At 46.8% G+C, this 14,950-nt stretch overlaps 1 pseudogene; it reads left to right on the forward strand.

The window, feature by feature from the left end:
* LOC119861381 overlaps positions 1 to 14,460 on the forward strand; it is a 38,569-nt pseudogene extending 24,109 nt beyond the window's left edge.
* Positions 14,461 to 14,950: the final 490 nt, after the last annotated feature.

Genomic DNA, 14,950 nt, shown 5'->3' on the forward strand with positions numbered 1-14,950 from the left:
AGGGATGGAGTCGGGATGGGGCCGCGGCTGGGACCGGGCCTGGGGCCAGGGGGCGCGAGCACCCACCGGTGCTGCGGAAAGTTGGTGCCTATGCCTCCTGGTATTGCTGATGTCCAGTGATGTGTTCTTTGTAGATGTATCTCGATCACCTTTTAGTATCCGACACCATGAGTTGCTGCATCAGCCAAGCATAGCGTTGACTGATTCCGCATTCTCCCAGCACTCGCTCATTCCTGGTGTCCCATATGCCTAAGGCTCCGACGATCAGCGTGTGCGTCTGGACCTGGTAACCCTTAGCTCTCAAGGTTTCGTCCAGAGGGGCATATTTCTCTACCTTTCAAGCTTGGGCATCCAGAAGGCCGGGGTCCTGTTCTCGACCGGCAATGTGACATCCACCATGATGATCTTCTTCTGGTCCTTGTTGGTGATGACGATATCTGGTTGCAGTTGGCTGTCAGTTCTGGGGATGGCGGATTTTATGGTAACCTTCCCCATGGGTGGTGAGATGGCTCTGGCCAGGCAATCTTGGATGGTATTGTGTTGCAGCTGCCAAGCTCTCGAATGGGGCTTGCAGCTACACAGGACGTGGGGTAGCATCTCGTTGGCATAGCTGCACTTCCTGCATCGCTTGTCCCGATTCCCAAGGCAGATGGCTCCATTCAGTGGGATGCAGTTGAGCTGGGCCCTGTGGATGAACCTCCAGTTGGCAAATTGAGTGAAGCTGCCCCCGGGGATGAAGTGGTTGCTGGCGTCCCACTTGCACATCACCTCGAACGCCTTGTCCTGATCTGGCTTCTGTTTCAGGTTTTTCACATATTGGCAGCAGATGGCATCCTTCAGGGTCCTCTCCAGCATGGTTCTGGCTCTCGGAGTGATGATAGTGTGATCTGTATTCTTCACCTGTGGCACTAGGACTCCCAGCTCCTGGCGTTCCTCGCACCATGTTCAGTGGCAGCCGATATGCTTCTCCAGTTGTCGAGGACACAACCTATGAGTATCAGGGACTAATATATACTAAACTGCAAAATTATGCAATAGTTTCATGTGTGACCAGACATCCTCCTTTCCCCCCTCCCTTCAAAAATGTTTCTATTAGACAGAGTCGTTTTTTCCATTAATGCAGTCGTAGAGAGCTCACTAAATCAGTCTGTGTACAAGGGAGGAATTTCAGATTTACATTTTCTCAAAATAACTCTTTTGGCCATTAAAATAGTTACTGCAATGTAATACCAACTCATCCAGCACCCATAAAATACACAAGCTTTGGGAAGGAAAGATAACAACACTTTAAGTTTTTGAGAGAGCACTGAATATTGTGTTCCAGGCCGCATGCATTTTTGACAGATATAGAGGATGTGTGAATGATTGGCATGTGACTGTTTGAATTGCCAACATTCACTGTGTGTTGCAAATCTAGCCTAAGGGCTGGTTTACACTGGCAATTTACAGCCCTGCAATTTTCTTGCTCAGGGGTGTGAAAAAACACCCCCCTGAGTGCAGCAAGTTTCAGCACTGTAAAGTGCCAGTGTAGACAGTGCCCCAGCACTGGGAGCCCCTCGTGGAGGTGGTTTTTTTAAAGCACTGGCTTTCCCAGTGCTCTGCTGCGACTACACAGCCACGTTAAAGCGCTGCTATGGCAGAGCTTTAACATGGCCAGTGTAGACTAGCCCTTAGATTGTACTGTAGATGTAGCCTAAGTTGACCCGTGTTAGGTCGACTTACAGCCATGGCATTAATTACTGCGGTGGCTGATGTCCGCACTACCCTCCTTCTGTTGGTGGTGCGCATCCTCACCAGGAGCACTTTCACCGACTGAAGAGGGGCACTGTGGGGGACTCAGAGCCAGGTCTCTCAGCTCCATGCAGCTCCCCCCTAGCAGCCCAGCTGCCCTCACACCAGGACTTCTCGCCTCCAGTGGGGAGATCCACACCTGGAGTCCAGTTGGCAGCCATTCTCCCGGCTGGCTGCCATTCTCCCGGTCGGCAGCAGAGCTCTGGGGTGTGTGTCTGTGGGGGAGTTGGGACCCCAGGACAGTAGCCAGGCTTGGGGTAATGACCTGGCAGCAGCCCGCCTGGGGAGCTGGGAGCCAGCTTTCTTGTCAATTTCATGGCTCCAAATTGACAAGAGTGATAGCCAACAGCCAATGTAAGGAATGCAGTGTCTGAACAGTGTCTATGTCACCCTAACTACACTGACAAAAGCCCTACGCCTCTTGTCGGGGTAGTTTTATCATGGTGGCACAGCAGGGGATTTACATTGGTGGGAGGAGCATTTCAGTGTGTACTCCACCACTGTTTTGTTGACGAAAGCTGACTTGTCGACAAAACTGTGTCATGTAGACATGGCCTTAAACAAATGTTCGGGAGTCTAGTCGTATCTGTTCAATATCTTTTTCTGGAAGAATTGCAAGGATAAAGAACTTGAAGTATTTCTCACATGAAGCCAGAGATCCTGACAGGTTTCTATCATGAGAGTAAGGCTAAGTTCTCTTTCCCATGTTTGTTTGGCACCAAGATTGACGGTAATGCAGAGCATTATAAGTAATTCCTACAAAGTGACTTTTGTTTCCCTATTTCTTAACATGTTCTAGAGATGAGAGAGTTGAAACAGACCAATTGTCCCCTATCTTTTCATGAATTCTTGAGCCTAGCCACTGAAAGAAGGAAGAAGTTAGGCAGAAGTATCTGATATTTGTGACACAATGTAATTGAAGGAGGCCAGTCTATCATCTTGTATTATATCTTTAATTTTTGTTAATCCTTTTTCTATCCAAATTGTCTTAAATGTTCCATTGGTTTTGATCCTGAGGCATGGGGTAACTCATAGTGGTATGAGAAGAGAATTAGAAAGATCAGATGCTGTAATCATCTTAACAAGTTGCAGAATGCCCCATGTAGAGGCAAAGATTGGATTTTTACTTAACGGTGTGGGTAGCCTCCTATAGTATATAAAAGGAGAGAGGGAATCAAATGACATAGCTAAGCTTTTGTCAATCTCCAACCACATCGGTGTGTATACAGAGAGCTGCTGGAAGGGAACCACCTTACAATGGGATGCATTTAGAATGCTAGATAATATAGAAACAAGTCTGGCAACCCCCTACTTCCAGTTGCCCAGGATTTTTTAATGGCCCTGCCTATTTATTTGAGCAAAGAGCAAAAGAGAGACCTTGAAAGGCAATAGACTAATGACACAAGTCATTCTTGGGCAGATATCAATTTTGGCTATTTCTATTCTCCCTAGAAAGTATAGTGGGAGGAGACACCACCTCTCTACATCCTTAGAAACTTCTTTCTATATATAGTTCATATTTCTAAAAACAATTTTGAGACGATTAGGATAGATATTAGCACCTTGCATATTGCCTTGTATATTTGAAATGGAAAATGCTGAAACTGAGAAGGAGCTGGTCTTTTGGATATTTTCATTGCTTGTGATTTATTCCAGTTCATGCAAAAACCAGAGATCTTTCAAAAAATGTCAACTAGATTCAATAATGATGGGATTGATGAGGATGGATTCTTCAATAGTACAAAAATGTCATCAGCATATAAACTGATTTTGTATTTTTTTCCTCTTTATAGTTACACCTTCAATAGCTGAGTGCTGACATATGTCCATTGCCAGTGGTTCAAGTCAGACATTAAAAAGGAGGGACAAGGGAACAACCCTGTTATGTCCCTCTTTGTAGTTGAAATGTGTGAGAAATAATTCCATTAGTTGATAGCGAAGCCAGGGGATTGAGGGTGGTTTTAAAGGATATTTTAAATATATTTCTTAAAGTAATGACCGGCATGAACTGTGTGAAAGACTCTTATGACAGGTCTCAAAATTCAAGAGAACAGTGACTAAAACAGTGTATTTCTAAATGTGATTTTTTTTTTTAAGTACCAACGCATGCTAGCCTGCTTTTGTGTACTTTAGATAAGAGTGTTTACTTAAATTTGTTGGTGGAACTATGTTTGTACTTAACCAAACATAGGATATACAATAGAAACCACTTATTGATCTAGGCATTACCTGGTCATAAAAGGACCTCAGACTTTGGATCCTTCCTGGGCCTTATCTTTCAATGATATTAGCTGAATTTTACATGATGTCCTTTTGCGGGCAGATTCTGATCTTTATTATACTCTAAAAAGAAAAGGAGTACTTGTGGCACCTTAGAGATTAACAAATTTATTTGAGCATAAACTTTCGTGAGCTACAGCCCGATGAAGTGAGCTGTAGCTCACGAAAGCTTATGCTCCAATAAATTTGTTAGTCTCAAAGGTGCCACAAGTACTCCTTTTCTTTTTGCGAATACAGACTAACACGGCTGCTACTCTGAAACCTGTTATTATACTCTATTGTTTTTGGAGTTAATCCAGATTATACAAGTAGAGACCAGAATCTGGTCCTTTGTTTTAATAAACAAAATCCACTCAAAAAAATTCAGGGCCAAATGCTGCTCATCATACTTATAGGAATATTCCCATTGACTTCAACTAGGATTACTTGTAGGAGTAAGGTGAGCAACACCTTACAATGCAATTTAAATTGGGCCATAAAATAATGACTTTTGTTGCACACTAATGATTTTTATTTTCGCTGTTTTAGAGTCAGTGACAACTATAATAAAGGAAACTCGTTACCAGTAGGAAGTGACACAGTTTACTTCACTGTTGTCGATGCTCAAGGCAATGCCAGTTCTTTCATCAACAATAACTATATGGGCTTTGGCATAGGACTGGAACCAGTGGCTGTGGATTTACTTTACAAGTGAGAAATTTTTTCCAAACATAACTTGTTTTAGTCTGCATGAAAACTCTCTAAAAAAGCAGTTAGAGTGCTTTGCTATACAGTATCCTAAACTTACATTTCTTCATGTATATTTTCTTATTAAGTTAGATCAGACTGTGAAATGAGTTGACCAGTGTTTAAAAAACAAATAAACAAATCTTCATAGGTATTTCTTTGGCTTTATACCAAGTTTGCATGATAAATTCTTTATAAACAAAGTTTGATGCTTCAAGCTCAGACTTGCCTGACACTTGCTGTTAATAGCATAAAAGGCCATGGTCAGCAGGTCACCATAATGACATGTCCAGTAAGTTTTTAGTAGATGGAGAACAATGGGACCCATATAGATTTTTTAATACTCTCCTACATAAACAACTACATACATTCTTCCTTGGATCATTTCTTGGGCAGTGAAAATGAGTTAGCCTTTGCTAATTTACTTTTGGCCAGTTAATACTAGCTATAAGTAACTATGGCTATGGAATTGCAAAATTCATATTTTTAAATTTTATTTGATCCCCCACAGCCAAGAAAAATTGGTATACATTTGTGATACATTCAAATTTTATATTTTTAGAGTGTACATTTTCATTTGAATTTGTATTATAAAAAGTCTTTGGCACATGAGAGAACCATAATAGATTGTAAGCAGTGGTGAGTTGGAGCTGGTTCGCACTGGTTTGCTAGAACCGGTTGTTAAATTTCGAAGCCGTTTTAGAACCGGTTATTCCGCAAGGTTTAAATTTAACTGGCCAAAAGTGGCATCTTAGGTGCTGACTCCATGGGTGCTCCAGCCCTGGAGCACCCAAGGGAAAATTTGGTGGGTGCATAGCACCCACCGGCAGCTCCCCGCCCCACCCCCGGCCCCAGCTCACCTCTGCTCCGCCTCCACCTCTTCCCCTGAACGCGCTGCCCCGCCCTGATTCTCCACCCCCCCCCCAGGCTTCCCGCGAATCAGCTGTTCGTGTGGGAAGCTGGGGCAGGCTGAGAAACAGGCCGTAACTTCCCGCTCAGGCCCAGGGAGGCGGAGGTAAGCTGGGGTGGGGGGAGGTGCGAGGAGGGCCGCGCGTGCCACAGCAGGTAACACGGGGCGGGGGGTGCAGGGGAACCGCTCCCCGCCCCAGCTCACCTCCACCACCCTCGGCCTGAGCGGGAAGCCACCACCTGCTTCTCAGCCCTCCCAGGCTTCCCGCCGAACAGCTGATTCGTGGGAAGCCAGCAGGGGGCAGGGGACGGAGAAGCAGGGCGGGGTGGCGCGTTCAGGGGCGGAGGCGGAGTGGAGGTGATCTGGGGCTGGGCACGGGGTGGGGAGCTGCCAGTGATGCTCTGCACCCACCAAATTTTCCCTGTGGGTGCTTCAGCTCTGGAGCTAAGGCGCCACTTTTGATGTGATCAGTGGGGGAACGGCCACTCCCCCTGCTCCCCCCCAGCTACGCTCCCTCGCCCCTAGGAGCCAGAGGGACCTGCTGGATGCTTCCTGGAAGCTGCCCCAGGTAAGCACCTCTGGGACTCCCCACCTCACCCCCCAGCAGGTCCCTCTGGCTCTTAGGGGTGGGGCGGGGCAGGGTGGGCACCCACTATGGTGGCCCACGAGACCCTCCTGCCCGGTTCTGGGGGCAGTCAGGGGACAGGGGAGGGGGTGGATAGGGCAGGGGTCCTGGGGCGGGGGGGCGTCAAGGAACGCAGGGGGTGGGGGTGGGCAACGACCCCCTCATGGGGTGAGGAGGGAACCCGTTGTTAAGATTTTGGCAGCTCATCACTGATTGTAAGTGTTATACCTAGATAAAATATGTAGAAATATCTTGTTCTTTTCTCTAGCAAAATGGCTAAGCCACATCACACGAAGTAATATGCATTAAACAGAAGTAAAGATTAGAAGTGGCAGTTCAAAAATTAATAATTTGGAGATTATGAATTGTAAATATATTTGAATATTGCCAAGACTATTGCGAGATGGAGGTTATTTCATCCATTTTGTTTTTGAGAATTTGCTGTCTAAAGTACCTTTCATACCCTATACACTCCTGAGGGAATTCTGCGCCAAAGAAATAAAAATTATGCACACAATATGCATTGCAATTTTGTCAATAAATAAACGTGGCTCCAGTATGGCAGTGGGGACCCACAGGCCACTGGCTGCACTGAAGTGGAAGATCACCCTGAAGCCCCCACCAGTACAGGGACTCAACAGGGAGGCTGCACCTGACCCTGACACAGTGCAATGGCTGGGCCTGCCCCAGAAACACCCAGGGGCCCTTCTCCTCTGCACCAGGTGCACCAGGTTTGGGCAGGCTCAGCCCAGCAGGATCCAAGTGTGGAGGGGATTAGTGTGGGGGGATCCAGGTGTGGGGTGAGAGTTCTTTGTGTGGGGCAATCTGGGTGCGGGCGGCTCAGTGGGAGATCCAGATGCACCAGGGGTCATTGGCGGGGAGAGGGTTCCAGGTTCAGGGGCAATGGGACTCTGCCAGGGATCCAGGGTGAAAGTGGTTGGGCCACAGCCCGGGGGATCCAGCTAGTGTTGCCAGATGTCTGATTTTTGGCTCCAGTTCGATGGGCCTCCTTAACAGGGGAGCCCCAGCTGCTGCCAAGGGGATGCCGGGCTCCCGCTTTACCCCGCGATTCCCCTGTCCTCTTTTCTTCCCCATCTCATCCTCCTCCCCCAGTACCCCATGCCCCTCTCCTCACTCCCACATTCCCTTGCTGTATTCCACCCCACCTTCCTTACCTAGCACACTAGAATTAAAGAATAATACTTAAAGAACCATTTGTCTTTTAATGGTTGGATTGAACTCTCACTTGAATATTATAAAATGGTCAGTTTTTATCATGTTAAAAATAAAAAGAGACTAAGGGCAATATTTTCAGTGTCTAAGTGACTTATGAGTCTAAGTTTCATTTTTAAGAAGTGACTTAGGCACATAGGAGCCTCAGTCCTGTTAACTTTCAAGGAGTCTTAGGCTTCTAAGGCTTAAGTCACTTTTGAAAATGGGATTTGAGTCCCTAAGCCCTGGTCTACACTAGGAGTTGAGGTCAAATTTAGCAAAGTTAAATCGATTTAACCCTGCACCCGTCCACACAACGAAGCCCTTTTTTCCAACTTAAAGGGCTCTTAAAATCGATTTCCTTACACCACCCCCGACAAGGGGATTAGCACTGAAATCGGCCTTGCTGGGTCAAATTTGGGGTACTATGGACGCAATTAGATTGTATTGGCCTCTGGGAGCTATCCCAGAGTGCTCCATTGTGACCACTCTGGACAGCACTCTCAACTCAGATGCACTGGCCAGGTAGACAGGAAAAGGCCCGCGAACTTTTGAATTTCAATTTCCTGTTTGTCCAGCGTGGCAAGCTGCAGGTAAGTGCAGAGCTCATCAGCAGAGGTGACCATGCAGAGCTCATCAGCAGAGGTTACCATGATGGAGTCCCAGAATCGCAAAAGAGTTCCAGCATGGACCAAATGGAAGTTACAGGATCTGATTGCAGTATGGGGAGAGGAATCCATGCTATCAGAACTCGGTTCCAGTTTTTGAAATTCCAAAACATTTGTCAAAATCTCCCAGGGCATGAAGGACAGAGGCCATAACAGGGACCCGAAGCAGTGTCGCGTGAAACTTAAGGAGCTGAGGCAAGCCTACCAGAAAACCAGAGAGGCAAACGGCCGCTCTGAGTCAGAGCCCCAAACATGCTGCTTCTATGATGAGCTGCATGCCATTTTAGGGGGTTCAGCCACCACTACCCCAGCCATGTTGTTTGACTCCTTCAGTGAAGATGGAGACAACACGGAAGCAGGTTTTGGGGAGGAGGAAGATGATGATGATGAAGTTGTAGATAGCTCACAGCAAGCAAGTGGAGAAACCGGTTTTCCCGACAGCCAGGAACTGTTTCTCACCCTGGACCTGAAGCCAGTACCCCCTGAACTCACCCAAGGCTGACTCCCAGACCCGCCAGGCGGAGAAGGGACCTCTGGTGAGTGTACCTTTTAAAATAGTATACATGGTTTAAAAGCAAGCATGTTCAATGATTAATTTGCCCTGGCATTTGCGGCTCTCCTGGATGTACTCCCAAAGCCTTTGCAAAAGGTTTCTGGGGAGGGCAGCCTTATTCCATCCACCATGGTAGGACACTTTACCACACCAGGCCAGTAGCACGTACTTGGGAATCATTGTAGAACAAAGCATTGCAGTGTATGTTTGCTGGTATTCAAACAGCATCCATTCTTTATCTCTCTGTGTTATCCTCAGGAGAGTGATATCATTCATGATCACCTGGTTGAAATAGGGTGCTTTTCTTAAGGGGACATTCAGAAGTGCCCATTCCTGCTGGGCTGTTTGCTTGTGGCTGAACAGAAATGTTCCCCGCTGTTAGCCACGGGGAGGGGGGAGGGCGGAGGGACTAGTCACGTGGTGAGCGGAGGCAAAATGCGACCTTGGAACGAAAGCACATGTGCTATGTATGTAATGTTAACAGCAAGGTTTACCATGAAAGAGTGAACCCATTGGTTCTATAAAATGTGTCTTTTTAAATACCACTGTCCCTTTTTATTTTCTCCACCAGCTGCATGTGTTTCAAGGATCACAGGATCTTCTCCTTCCCAGAGGATAGTGAAGATTAGAAGGTGAAAAAAACACACTTGTGATGAAATGTTCTCTGAGCTCATGCTGTCCTCCCACACTGACAGAGCACAGAAGAATGCATGGAGGCAGACAATGTCAGAGTGCAGAAAAGCACAAAATGACCGGGAGGAGAGGTGGTGGGAGGAGGAGAGTAAGTGGCGGGCTGAAGCTGAAAGGTGGCGGCAGCATGATGAGAGGAGGCAGGATTCAATGCTGAGGATGCTGAAGGATCAAACTAATGCACTCCAGCGTATGGTTGAGCTGCAGGAAAGGCAGCTGGAGCACAGATCGCCACTGCAGCCCCTGTGTAACCAACCGCCCTCATCCCCAAGTTCCACAGCCTCCTCACCCAGATGCCCAAGAACGCGGGGGGGGGGCCCCTCTGGCCACCCAGCCACTCCACCCGAGAGGATTGCCCAAGCAACAGAAGGCTGGCATTCAATAAGTTTTAAAGTTTTAAACTTTTCAAGTGCTGTGTGGCCTTGTTCTTCCCTCCTCCACCACCCCTCTTGGTGCTTCTCTCCTCCACCACCCCTCCCAGGCTACCTTGGCAGTTATCTCCCTATTTGTGTGATGAATTAATAAAGAATGCATGAATGTGAAGCAACAATGACTTTATTGCCTCTGCAAGTGGTGATCGAAGGGAGGTGGGGAGGGTGGTTAGCTTACAGGGAAGTAGAGTGAACCAAGGGGCGGGGGGTTTCATCAAGGAGAAACAAACAGAACTTTCACACCGTAGCCTGGCCAGTCATGAAACTGGTTTTCAAAGCTTATCTGATGTGCACCATGCCCTCCTGTGCTCTTCTAACCGCCCTGGTGTCTGGCTGCGCATAACCAGCGGCCAGGCAATTTGCCTCAACCTCCCACCCTGCCATAAACGTCTCCCCCTTACTCTCACAGTTATTGTGGAACACACAGCAAGCAGTAATAACAGTGGGAATATTGGTTTCACTGAGGTCTAAGTGAGTCAGTAAACTGTGCCAGCGTGCTTTTAAACATCCAAATGCACATTCTACCACCATTCTGCACTTGCTCAGCCTGTAGTTGAACAACTCCTGACTACTGTCAAGGCTGCCTATGTATGGCTTGATGAGCCATGGCATTAAGGGGTAGGCTGGGTCCCCAAGGATAACTATAGGCATTTCAACATCCCCAAGGGTTATTTTCTGGTCTGAGAAGAAAGTCCCTTCCTCCAGCTTTTGAAACAGACCAGAGTTCCTGAAGATGCAAGTGTCATGTACCTTTCCCGGCCATCCCACGTTGATGTTGGTGAAATGTCCCTTGTGATCCACCAGTGCTTGCAGCACTATTGAAAAGTACCCCTTGTGGTTTATGTACTCACTGGCTTGGTGCTCCGGTGCCAAGATAGGGATATGGGTTCCGTCTATGGCCCCACCACAGTTAGGGAATCCCATTGCAGCAAAGCCATCCACTATGACCTGCACATTTCCCAGGGTCACTACCCTGGATATCAGCAGATCTTTGATTGCGTTGGCTACTTGGAGCACAGCAGCCCCCACAGTAGATTTGCCCACTCCAAATTGATTCCCGACTGACCGGTAGCTGTCTGGCATTGCAAGCTTCCACAGGACTATTGCCACTCGCTTCTCAACTGTGAAGGCTGCTCTCATCTTGGTATTCATGAGCTTCAGGGCAGGGGAAAGCAAGTCACAAAGTTCCATGAAAGTGCCCTTACGCATGCGAAAGTTTCGCAGCCACTGGGAATCATCCCAGACCTGCAACACTATGCGGTCCCACCACTCTGTGCTTGTTTCCCGAGCCCAGAATTGGCGTTCCACAGCATGAACCTGCCCCATTAGCACCATGATGCTCGCATTGCCAGGGCCCGTGCTTTGGGAGAAGTCTGTGTCCATGTACTCATCACTCTCGTTACTGCGCTTATGTCGCCTACTTGCCCGTTTTAGCTTTGCCAGGTTCTGGTCCTGCATATACTGCTGGATAATGCACGCGGTATTTAATGTGCTCCTAATTGCCAAAGTGATCTGAGCGGGCTCCAGGCTTGCTGTGGTATGGCATCTGCACAGAAAAAAGGTGCGGAACGATTGTCTGCTGTTGCTCTGATGGAGGGAGGGGCGACTGACAACATGGCTTACAGGGAATTAAAATCAATAAAAGGGGTGGCTTTACATCAAGGAGAAACAAAGACAATTGTCACACAGAATGGCCCCCTCAAGGATTGAACTCAAAACCCTGGGTTTAGCAGGCCAATGCTCAACCCACTAAGCTAGCCCTCCCTCTGGTATTTCAGGCAGGACTTCATGGAGGGAGGGAGGCGGGGGGAGCAAATGAATAAAAAACAAATCTGGTCTATTTCTTGTTTTGATCCACTCCATCTATCTTTTACATCTTCAGCTGGCAGCAGATGGTGCAGAAGGACTGCTCGGCAGAAGATGGTACAATAGGACTGCCTGCAGGACTAAAGAGAATGACCTGGTCGAGTCACTCCTAATTTAGTCCCTGGACCCATATCTGCCCAGGCGCTCCTGACTGACCTTACCGAAGTGGCCAGGAGCACTTCGGATGTGATGAGGATGGTTTTCAGGCCTATTGTACTGTCTGCTGCCACAAGGCAATGGGTTGCTGCTGCTGTGTAGCAATGCAGTACTGCGTCTGCCAGCACCCAGGAGACATACGGTGACAGTGAGCTGAGCGGGCTTCATGCTTGCCGTGGTATGGTGTCTGCACTGGTAATTCAGGAAAAAAGGCGTAAAACGATTGTCTGCCGTTGCTTTCACAGAGGGAGGGAGGGAGGGAGGGCCTGATGACATGTACCCAGAACCACCCCTGACGATGTTTTTTGCCCCATCAGGCACTGGGATCTCAACCCAGAATTCTAATGGGCAGCAGAGACTGCGGTAATTGTGGGATAGCTCCCCACAGTGCAACACTCTGGAAGTCGACGCTAGCCTCGGTACTGTGGAAGCACTCTGCCGAGTTAATGCACTTAATGTACTTAGAGCATTTTGTGGGGGACACACATAATTGACTATATAAAAAAAGACTTCTATAAATTCGACCTAATTTCGTAGTGTAGACATACCACGACATAGGTACTTCTGAAAATTGTACCCCAAGACTGAATCTGTGATCTCCAAGGCATTTGTAATACACTTGTTTCTTGCCATGGTACTACTTATATATTTTTCTTGAATCGACTATGTTGGCACTAACTGTTCTACGTGTGCCTTTTTCTTTTTTTTTAATCAGTCTTCAGATTCTCTGCCTTGTTCTGTCTTACCTCATTTGGGTCTGGTATTTTTATTTATTGCCTTCTTTCACTTTCTTTTCCACACTTTGTAACATACTGTATCGGGTTTGTCATATGAAACACAATTGTGTGCTGCCCTATGTACCATGTGCATTCCCTATGAAATGCAAGATATCCGTAAGTATATCTGCTTCCTCCCTTCAAAGAATGCAGTTGCTGCACAGGGATGACAGGTGAAAGAGGGAAAGAAAAGGAGGGGTAACTTTTGAGGGGAGTGGTCCCCAGTTATATAAAAGGGGAGTAAACAGAGAAAAAGAGCCCAGTGAATATAAAAGAACAGAACATTGTGGGTATGCAATACAGAAAATCAAACATACCCCGTACTTTATATAGATGGAAGGATATGCACAAGCATGCAGGTTTATGGGATAGCTGACGTTGGTCATGAGGGGATTGTACTGATGGCTGGTCCTACTTCATGCATGCACTGATCATTAAATCAGCAACACCTGTTCAACCATAGACTATTCAGCCAAGCTCTGCTGTCATGATACAGCTGGGGGAGTCAGAATTGTATAGCAGATTTTGAATACACTCATTGTAAGTGCTTCAGTATACAGACACTCTCCTCAAGCAGAGACATGTTTTGGAATGTACACATCTGGAACACTTACAACAGCTACACATGGCTTCCATCATAAGAATGGTAAACTCCCGAATACATTTGACAGATTCTGGACAGGCAGGATGCTCCAACACAGCAGAAACAGTACTAAACTACACAGCAAGAAAATATAGTTTCCTTAGCTAGTCTTATTCAGGACACTCAGCACAATATTGTCACTTTCACTCTTTGAACAAAATATACAGTATTCTGAGTAGACAGACATTAAGCTTTGAGTACATGCTTGCAGAGGGGCTGTGTTGCCATTGTACTGTGTTGTATCCTCCACAGATGTGTTGGTTTTATGTCTGGCAGCTGGCAGAATGCATATTGTGTGGGTGTGAGACACATTATATAGTTTCTGCTGATTGGAGTGGAAAGATGGGACCAAGAATGGACTGCATGTGACCATTGTTGCAAATTGCATGTACTGGGCCATTGTTTAGCATGTCTGCTCCTTCCCCAACCCACGCTACTTTAGAACTTTTCCTGACTGTGTCCCCAGGTCAAACTTATCCATAGAGGGGAGCAGGAGCTCCACAGACAGTCACTGACTTCAGTGATGAGGCCCAGAAATGGACCCCACACTTTGGAGGCATGATGCTAGGCCCAAACAGTTTTACAGTGGTCACTATTAAAATGCTGCCATTTGAGAGCTGTTCACTGTTTTTAGTATGGTCATGCTCAGCCATCTTCCCCAGGAGTGCATTGGCAGGATTGTTTGTGTATAGTCTCATCACCTGCCTATATCCAAGAGCCTACTTGGCTGCTCCACGTCATGCAGAGGAATAGCTTTTGTGAGCTGCTCTCACTGCTGCCCAGCTTTGGGTACATGTTGGTGATGCCACATGTGATGTCAGTCAATGAACTAGCTGGCCAACAACTGGAAAAGCTAGTAACTATTGTGCATGCTTACTTTAAGCTGCGTGGTTCTTGTCCAGCCAGATGGATTGTGTTTGGCAATCCCAGGGGGTTTATTCTATTAGTAATGGTTAGTATTTGTTTTCTAGAATAGAGAATCCAATTTCTCACTATCTCCCAGTCACCTGAACTGCCTCGCCCTGAGAACACAGCCATACCACATGATCATTCCTGCCCTTGCTACTGCAGCAGACACTGGGGACCTCTTGTGCTCCTTTGAAGTAATGGGTGGGTTCATGCAGCCTCCATGACACGTGTAGGATGTAAGTAATGTAAGTCCTTTGGGATGTATGACAGAACATCAGAAGGATTCACTGCTTATTTAAGAGCCTTTCATTTCAGTATCCTCTGGAGAGGCCATGAAAACACACAGCACAGCAGAGCAGTGGCCTTGCTGATCTCTGTGCTTTATCCCAGTGCTGACTGATCAACCATCAGCCAGTTTCAGATCAACTTCATGTTCTGTTTCTACCAAAGGACTCTGAGATGTTAAACGCTGTATAATTTATATCAAAGGTCTCATTCTCCAATGACAGTGTACAAGCACTGCATGCAATTTTTAAGTGTATTAAAGATTGATATGAGGATATTTTCCTAGAGTCTAATCTGGCTTACTTTAATCATCTCTTTGAAGCCTGCTTGGGGAATCGGTAGCAAGCAGAGTTGGGTAAATGCTTCAGTTAAAATGTGTGTGAATTTTGGTTTGAAGTTTTAAATGAATTCCCTCAGCCTGTGTTCACT

The sequence above is a fragment of the Dermochelys coriacea genome, chromosome 9 (genome assembly GCF_009764565.3).
Source record: "Dermochelys coriacea isolate rDerCor1 chromosome 9, rDerCor1.pri.v4, whole genome shotgun sequence".
Taxonomy (NCBI): domain Eukaryota; kingdom Metazoa; phylum Chordata; order Testudines; family Dermochelyidae; genus Dermochelys; species Dermochelys coriacea.